Source organism: Acomys russatus, chromosome 18 (assembly GCF_903995435.1).
Source record: "Acomys russatus chromosome 18, mAcoRus1.1, whole genome shotgun sequence".
NCBI classification, from domain to species: Eukaryota; Metazoa; Chordata; class Mammalia; order Rodentia; family Muridae; genus Acomys; species Acomys russatus.
The window spans coordinates 64112109-64120505 of record NC_067154.1 but is presented as its reverse complement, the minus strand read 5'-3'; the positions used below and the strand labels follow the sequence as shown (position 1 = coordinate 64120505).

The window sequence follows — 8397 nt, the reverse complement described above, 5'->3', positions numbered from 1 at the left end:
ATGAAATGGTTCGTGTAACAGAAAGAAAGCATGTGGGCTTGAAGCCAGACAAACTAGATCTTCTCAGTTGGGGATATCATTGGAAAGATTTAGGAAATGCTGCCCTGATGTAGGAAACGTGTCCCTGGGGGTGGGTGACAGGCCGCTGTGGCTCTGTTTTGGTGCGTCTCATCCCTGCTCACAGAGGCACTGGCATTGTCTCTGCTCCTGTGCCCAAGAAGCTACGGATGATGGCCGGTATTGATGACTGCCTACACATCAGCCAGGGGCTGTACTGCCACCCTGGGCAACTTTGCCAAGGCCACTTCTGATGCCATTTCCAAGACCTACAGCAACCTGACACCCGATCTCTGGAAAGAAACTGTGTTCACCAAGTCTCTTGTGAAAACACACACCAGAGTGTCTGTTCAGAGGACCCAGGCTCCAGCTGTGCCTACCACATACAGATTTTTACAAGAAAAATAAAGTGGATTAACTCTGTTTAAAAAAATAATAATAAAGTTTGCATCCGGGGCTTGAGAGATGGCTCAGAGGTTAAGAGCACTTACTGGCTGCTCTTGCAGAGGTCCTGAGTTCAATTCCCAGCAACCACATGGTGGCTCACAGCCATCTGTAATGAGATCTGGCGCCCTCTGCTGGCGAGTAAGTGTACATGCAGATCCACACCATTTACTCTGTGCTGCAGGTTGAGAATGTGAGCTGAGCTTCCTGCTGTGGCTTCCAAGTGTGACACCTGCTGCATTGCCACTCTCATGGTGATCCCTTTTGCCATCTTAAACCAAATTAAACTTGTACAGCTTGCCTTAGACATTGATTTATCACAGCAAAAGAAAATGTAATTAACACAGCCATAAAGTTTTATACCTATAATTGAAGAGAATTGTGAAATCTAAAAGGGATACATTAACTATTTGAATTCATATTTTTAGAAAACTTTGCAAGTCAAAATAAAGAGGGACATCATAACGTTTGAGTAGATTTTGACACTTGTCACGTTTCTCCTCAGTGAACAATCTTGTGTAACTGAATGTGTGTTGGCTAAGGATTTTAACAAATCCTTTATAGCCCTAGATTCCCTCGTGTATGAGTTCTTTCAGGTCCTCAAAGACTACTGTGACATGCAGGGGCTTTCACTGGTTGATAACACACTAGAGGTTTTTTACTCTTCTGTAAGAAAACAAAGTGCAAAACTTTACTACCCTGACTACATTTAGGGGTCTCTCTGAAGTATGATTTTTTTTCTCATGATGACTAAAACTGCTGCCACATACAAAGTCTTTACCACATTGCATACGTTTTCTCTGCAGAATGTGTTCTTTTATGTATTTGCAGGTAACTGTGTTGTGAAAAGGGTTTGTGACATGGGTTACTTTTTAAGGGTTTTCTTCAATGTGTTCTGTTACACATTTAAGTATGTGTATGACTGGTTTCATATATAGTTTCATTATTGGTGTGAAACTATAATGATTGGCAGTTCTACCGCATAGCTCAGGGGCTAAGAGCAGCGACTGCTCTTCCAGAGGACCCTGGTTATATTCCCAGCACCCACGTGGCAGCTCACAACTGTCTGTAACTCCAAGATCCAACACCCTCACACAGACACGTATGCAGGCAAAACAGCAATGCACATTGAAATAAAAATAAATAAGTTAATAAAAAGATTATTTTTAAAGATAATTGATCCTTTCTTTGTAATCACAAATTGCAGTCTGTCAGTGAAAAGCAGCAACTGGCTAAAAAATTATCTTGCAAGCCGGGCGTGGTGGCGCACGCCTTTAATCCAAGCACTCAGGAGGCAGAGGCAGGAGGATCGCTGTGAGTTCGAGGACAGCCTGGTCTACAAAGTGAGTCCAGGACAGCCAAGGCTACACAGAGAGACCCTGTCTCGAAAAAACAAAAAAGATCACTGTGTTGATCTATAACACGCTGCTTAGTTGTGAATATATGTAGGTTCTTGGGAATAATTTGTTTTCTTCACCTGCAATGTGAAAAACGTTTTCGTGTAAAAATATTGGGGTATATACTGTTTTTACATGGACATTCACTAAAAGAAAAATAGAATGTAATCACTTTATAATGCTTGGAAGTTGTTTGTTGGGATATGTAAGCTATAAGAAAAAATAAAGTTGTTGGAACGTGCCTTGCTTCATCTACCGTGTGTGTGTGTGTGTGTGTGTGTGTGTGTGTGAATATTCCCTCCTTTTTTATTTTTCTTCTTTGCTAGGGACAAGCAATACTGGACCCCAGCTGCTGGCCAAAGGGAGAACTGGCTCCAGTAAATCAAGCCAGATTCCATCAGAGAAAAGTCTGGTGAGTGATCAGTCACCAACTCTATGTCCTGCCTCAATTTACCCTGTAGTGTTCAAGCTGGCATTCAACAGAAATGTGCATAGGCTTCGCCTTATTAAATACACTCACAGGGTTTCTCTCCAGTATAAACTTTTTCATGCCTTCGAAGATGACTGGGACATGTGAAGGCTTTACTATACTTACTCATTAAATTCATAGGGTTTCTCCCCAGTATGTGTTCTTTTATGATATTGGAAACTACTGTGATGTGCAAAGGTTTCACCATATTAAATACCTTTAGAGTATCTCTCCACAGTGAATTATTTCATACCTTTGAGGATGGCTCTGATGGGCGAAGGCTTTAACACATTGAGTATATTCAGACTGTTCCTCTCCCATGTGACTTCTTTCATACCTGCAAAGATAGTTAGAGCATGTGAAAGCTTTCCCACATTCATTACACTGAATTAATTTTCCTCTGTGATTTAATTTTACAGTTGGGTATAATGGTAAAGAGGAACCAGATCTTAAGGCTTTATCATTTTGTTTACGTTCATGGTGTTCTCCTTCTCTATGTGTTGAGTCTCTGAAGATACCTATGGTAGTGAGAGCATTTATTACACGGCTCACATTTATAGCATCGTTTTTCTATATGATGTTTTTCATATATTTGATGAGAACTGGAAGAACTCTGAGCTTTACCACACTGACTGCATTGACAAATTTTTCTATAGTGTGAGTCATAACACATTTGAAAAGTGAACCAGGACAAACAGAATTTTCACATTCTTGGTGCTCATAGAGATTTTCTGCAGTGTGAGTTTGTGGATGTTCACAATGATGTAGAAAAACCAATTAATTGTAAACTTGTCTCGCATTCATAAAGTCTAATCAAAGTGGGAACTCCTACATATCTTCTCATGGTTCTAGAGAGAGGAATGCTGCTTCTTTCAATATCCTTATGCTCACATGGCTTGTATCCATTGTGACATAGGATACACCCACTAAGGATAAAAAAATAACAGGTTTCCACATTGTATTCAACTTGATTCTTGTTCCTCACAGACATGGTACGAGAGTAGGGTTTCTCCACAACAACATTCATGATTATCACAAACTGCCCTCTCACTGATCTTAGCAACATTACTACAAGTCCATGTCTAACACTAGCAATGCTATGGACTTTTTGCTTATAGAAGGTTTTGCACACATACTGATCACATATTCAATGTGTTTTCCTTTTGCAATATCTAAGTGGTATGAAACTAAACCGACTGGCAGTTCTACAGCACAGCTCTAATCGGGCTACGATTCAAATTGTGACATCTGTTAAGTCACTGTTTCCTTGTTTCAGTTCTTAGATAAATGTCTTAGGGACACAAATCAGGGCTGGGGAGATGGCTCTTCCAGAGGTCCTGAGTTCAATTCCCAGCAACCACATGGTGGCTCACAGCCATCTATAATGTGATCTGGTGCCCTCTTCTGGTTTGCAGACATACATGCAGGCAGAGCACTGTATACATAATAAATAAATAAATTGAGGAGAGAGAAGAAAAAAAAAAAAAAAAAGAACACAAAAAGAACACAAACCAGGTCCCTGACATTGAGGTGCGTGGTTTTGTGAGAATGTAATAATCATCACTGAACTTAAAGCAGTGGGGATTTGGTTTTTTTCATGTGTTTTTGTTCATTTGTTTTTGGGTTTTGGGTTTTTTTGTTTTTTGTTTGTTTTTGTTTGTTTGTTTTTTGAAGACTCTGAGTTTTATAGCAAACCGTATTGTACATACTTGGGGGTTTAGGGGTCCAGACCAGCTGGGTCCCACACTTGCCCCTTGCCGCGGTGCTTTCTTCCCTCCCTCAAGCGCCCCCAAGGCCAAGCCTTTCTCCAACCCCAGGCCCACCCCTCCCATCTGCCTTTGGTCTGCCCAGCACCCACCCCCAACCCATGCACCTTCCTGTAACCTGAGGTATATGGATAGATTCCCCTCCCCTACACCCATGTGGTACAATCCAGTTCCCCCTGGCCTAAATAAATTGAGTGGGACCTGGACCCAACTCCTCCCTCAGGTTCTTGAGACCCCACACTCACACTGGAAGAAGGAAAGGGGTGGGGAGAGGGGAGGTGTCAAGAGTCTGTTAACTAAGTTCTCACAGCAATTAAGAGGGACTGTTTCCAGTCTTAGCGCTGATTTCTGGAAGGGTCCATTGGCTGCTATTTCCATGGCAACCAGGAGTGGCAGTTCCCTGGGCAAATGGGACACAAGTTTCCATGACAATGAAAGAATGGGATGAGCCAAGCTGGAGGAGTCCCATCTTGCCCATCTTTAAGCTGACATCCCCCATCAGGTCAGAGTGGTGGAGCTGTTAGAGACAGTAATGCAAGAGAGCTGGGGGTGGGACAGTCCAAATGGGGTACCCACTAGCCCAGTTTAAGTCAAGCTGGTCCCTCACATCACAGTCCCCCAAATCAGAGATTCCCCGGTTTCAATACAGACTAATGTTCAAGTATTGTGTAGAGAGCCAGGCAGGGGTCTGGGCTACCCCTCACCACTCCCCTGAGCCACGAGCTGAACAGCAGGTTGACCCATGGCCCCCACTCCTTGTAATAGCTGCCATTTTCAGTGGCGTTCAAGGAGTCAGGGTCAGGGAAAGAACTGAAATCTGGACAGAGGGAAGGGAGAGGGGTAATCCCACAGAGAGGGAACGAGCCCCACATCTGCTCCTCTCCCAGCCCCCAGTCCTGGCATTTCCTGGTTTGTAGAGCCCCCTATCTGACTCCTGGGTCCCCAACTGCTCCTCTGGTTTCCCCTTTTTGGACCCCCATCACACCACAGTGGCCTTTGTTCCATGAACCCTTGTTGTTCTGCTCTCTGCCCTCCCTGTACCCATCCATCACCTCCCACAGCCCCGTGGCTCCCAGGATCCTGCCCCCTCACCCTTCTCTACTAAAGACTTGTACCTTCACCACCCCACCACCCCTTTGGCTCAGCACCTCCCCTGTACCTCTTGACCCACACCCCCAAGGGGATGGACAACGAAGCAGGTGGAAGGCAGAGATGGGAAGCAAAGATCAACAAAGACATCAGCGTAGATGGGAAAGGGGAAGGCTGGCACATGTCTCTGGGCAGAAATCCCAAGATATTAAACTGAGGAGTGTCAAGTCATGAAGAAAATAACCTGGCCTCACATTAGGGGGTGAAATGAGGACAAGAGGTCCAGGAACTGGGAGTCTTTAACATCCTTAATCCAGTGGAGGTCCAAGAGGCATGGTGCAGGCAATGGGGTGGAGCCCAGAGATGGAGAGCCAGGAGCACCCAGAAAGCACCAACTCCTGCAAACCTTGCAGTCGGTTCAGAAAACACATGAGCTGCTTTTTGTGGAAACACCTGTCCAGCTGAGGTCCAGAGCACATGGCTGGCGGCAAACCACCCAATTAAGCATGCGTGGGGTCATCGACGTCCTCCAGCTTAGCTCCATCCGAGGCCACAGACGCTTGTTGTAGCGCCAGCAGCTCAAAGTCCTGCAGACTCATGCTGACACTTAACTCTTGGAGTCCAAGGTGCTGGAAGACATGGAGCCATGCAGCCCGAGGCAGCAGGCAAAGAAAGGCAGATTGTCAGGCTCAGGGCTTGGGGGTGGGGGCACATAACTGTGGAGGCCATGGTGATGGGGCAGGGCCCAGAGGCCAATAGAACAGTGGTCCCCCACTGACAGGGCATTTAGCCCACCGCTACCCCATGGTTTTCCTTCTAGGCAGAGCTGCCCCAGGCTGGCTGAAGGCCACTCCAGGCCTCCCCAGGAGCTTTGTCCTCACTAAGCGATGTGCCCTAGGAGTCTGAGTCTGTGTCTGAGTCCTAGGAGGAAGAAGAGGTATCAGGCACCCGCTACAGCAGCTGGCATATACGCTTGAAAGGCTGGAGTTTCTCCCTCTGTGGTGATGGGGATGGCACTGCCGAGCCCTCAGCAGAAGCCATAGGTGGCTTGGGTTTCTCCCAGTTCTCGGGAGGGAGCCCAGGGTGACAGGATGAGAATGCCTGGCTGGGATTCAGAACCCTGGGGCGGGGGGGGGGGGGGGGGAGGAGAAGGCCAGGGCTGCCTGGGTCTGCTCCCAGGAGGAGGCAAGTATCTTCACCCACCTTCTTCAAGTGCCTCTCTTGGCCTCCTTTCACCTTTTTCCTTGGGGTGGGGGTCTCATTCCCTGCCTTCCACTCCTTCCGTTTGGGGGCCCAGACACATGGTCAGAGGGAAGGCCAGCAGGTAAGGGTCCCTTTCTTCTGGGCAGAGGTGGAGGTGGTGGCTCCTCTGTCAGCTTTCATCCACCCCCTCACCACTGTCAACCCTACGGCACCCTGGACCCTCACCTACATCCTTGTCCATCCTTCCTGGGTACCTTGGGGGCACTCACAGCAGTTGGGGATCTCTGAATTGATAGCACCCTGAGCCTTTCCCATCTTCAGGCAGCCAGGGTGGATGATCTCGTTGCAGACTGTACACTCCATGAGGCTCAAACCAAACTTCTCTTCCTCTCCATCCACCTTCCTCCTTCCCAGCTTCCCCACACAGAAGGCACACAGCTGTGTGTGGGAGCACGGGCGCAGTGCACTGCAGAAGCAGGCAGGACTGCTTCATGCGCCCACCCTGCCGATGCCCCCAGTTTCTTCATGTCTCCTCAGAAATGGCAGACCCGGCACTCACTTCACACACACACACACAGCTGTGTGTAGGAGCACGGGCGCAGCGCACTGCCGAAGCAGGCACGACCGCTTCATGCGCCCGCCCCGCCGACGCATCAAGCTTCCTCATGTCTCCTCAGAAATGGCAGTCCCTGCATTCAGTTCGCACACGCATCGAGCATGGGCGCAGCGCACTGCAGAAGCTGGCAAAACTGCTTCATGCGCCTGCTCCGCCGACGCCCCCAGCTTCCTCAAATCTCCTCAGAAATGGCAGTCCCCGCACTCAGTTCGCACACAGGCCTGGCAGCGGCGGCAGCAGGTTCCGCGTGGGTGAGCTCCAGCCCCAGGGCCCTGGCTGCGCGACGACATTGGGGGTGTCAACACCACCGAAGGCTCAGGCTCTCACGTGTCCCGGGAGCCATCTCCTGGCGGGTCGGCGGCCAGCGGCGGCGCAGGGCGGGAAACACTCGGAAAGCCTCAGTCCACGCCTCCTGAGGGCGCTCGGCCCCTCCCTCCAGCGGAGGGCGGGACAACAGCGAGTGGAGGTCGGGAGCGCGGGGGCCGGGCCCTCCCCCTCCCACCGGCTGCTGCAAGGCCCTTCCAAGGGAAGGTCCTGCTCTGGGGGGCTCAGTCACTCAGCCACTCCAGGCCAACGGGGGTGCTCCTTGGGCACAGGGTGCTCAGCTTCTGCCCAGGCCCCCCTCAGTCCCGGTACGAGTCTCAGCTCCCCACCCCGACCTCTCCCCAAAGCCCCCCTACCCTTAACTGGCCCCTTCCCAGCTCCAACTGTATAGCCGTCCAGGGAAAGATCCAGGGCTCCACACCATTTCCGGGGTTCAAACCCCTCCCACTGCTGGTTCGGGGGGGAGAGGGGGGTCGCTGCAACCTGCCACCCTCCCCTGGGTCCCCCTGACCCACAGAGACAGGGCAAAGAGGGGGTAGGTTTTTTTTGTTTTTTAACACTGTTGCTTTTCTTTAAAACTTGCAGGGCACATTAAAATTTCTTCTGCAAGACATGAATCAGCTTGCACATGAAAATTACCCTCCATGTCTTCTAGAACTTGACAATGTTCTTCAATATTATGGTCTCCCAAATTGTAGCATAAAATATAGTGCCAGAAATATATTATATATTATTGTAAATTAGGAAAATTGAACTTATTATATCGAGAGTCTCTGAGAACCATGCCTGGTTTATTCACCTCATTATTCCTTATTCTCAATTGAAATTGCAGAAGAACATCAGTAACAGAGAGACATTTGTCCCCTGACTTTAAAAAGCAAAACATAATCCAGTCCTACCTACATCAGCTTGGTTCGTGTAGGTCTCCAGCATCACATCCTTGTAGAGACTCTTCTGGGAAGGATCCAGCAAAGCCCACTCTTCACGAGTAAAGTTCACAAGCTCATCATCACAGGTCACTGCATCTGTATG

The 8397-nt window shown here is 48.5% G+C and overlaps 1 pseudogene; it reads right to left on the bottom strand.

The window, feature by feature from the left end:
- Positions 1-673: 673 nt before the first annotated feature.
- LOC127202350 (F-box/LRR-repeat protein 19-like) lies at positions 674-6881 on the bottom strand (annotated as a pseudogene).
- Between the last annotated feature and the right edge of the window lie 1516 nt (positions 6882-8397).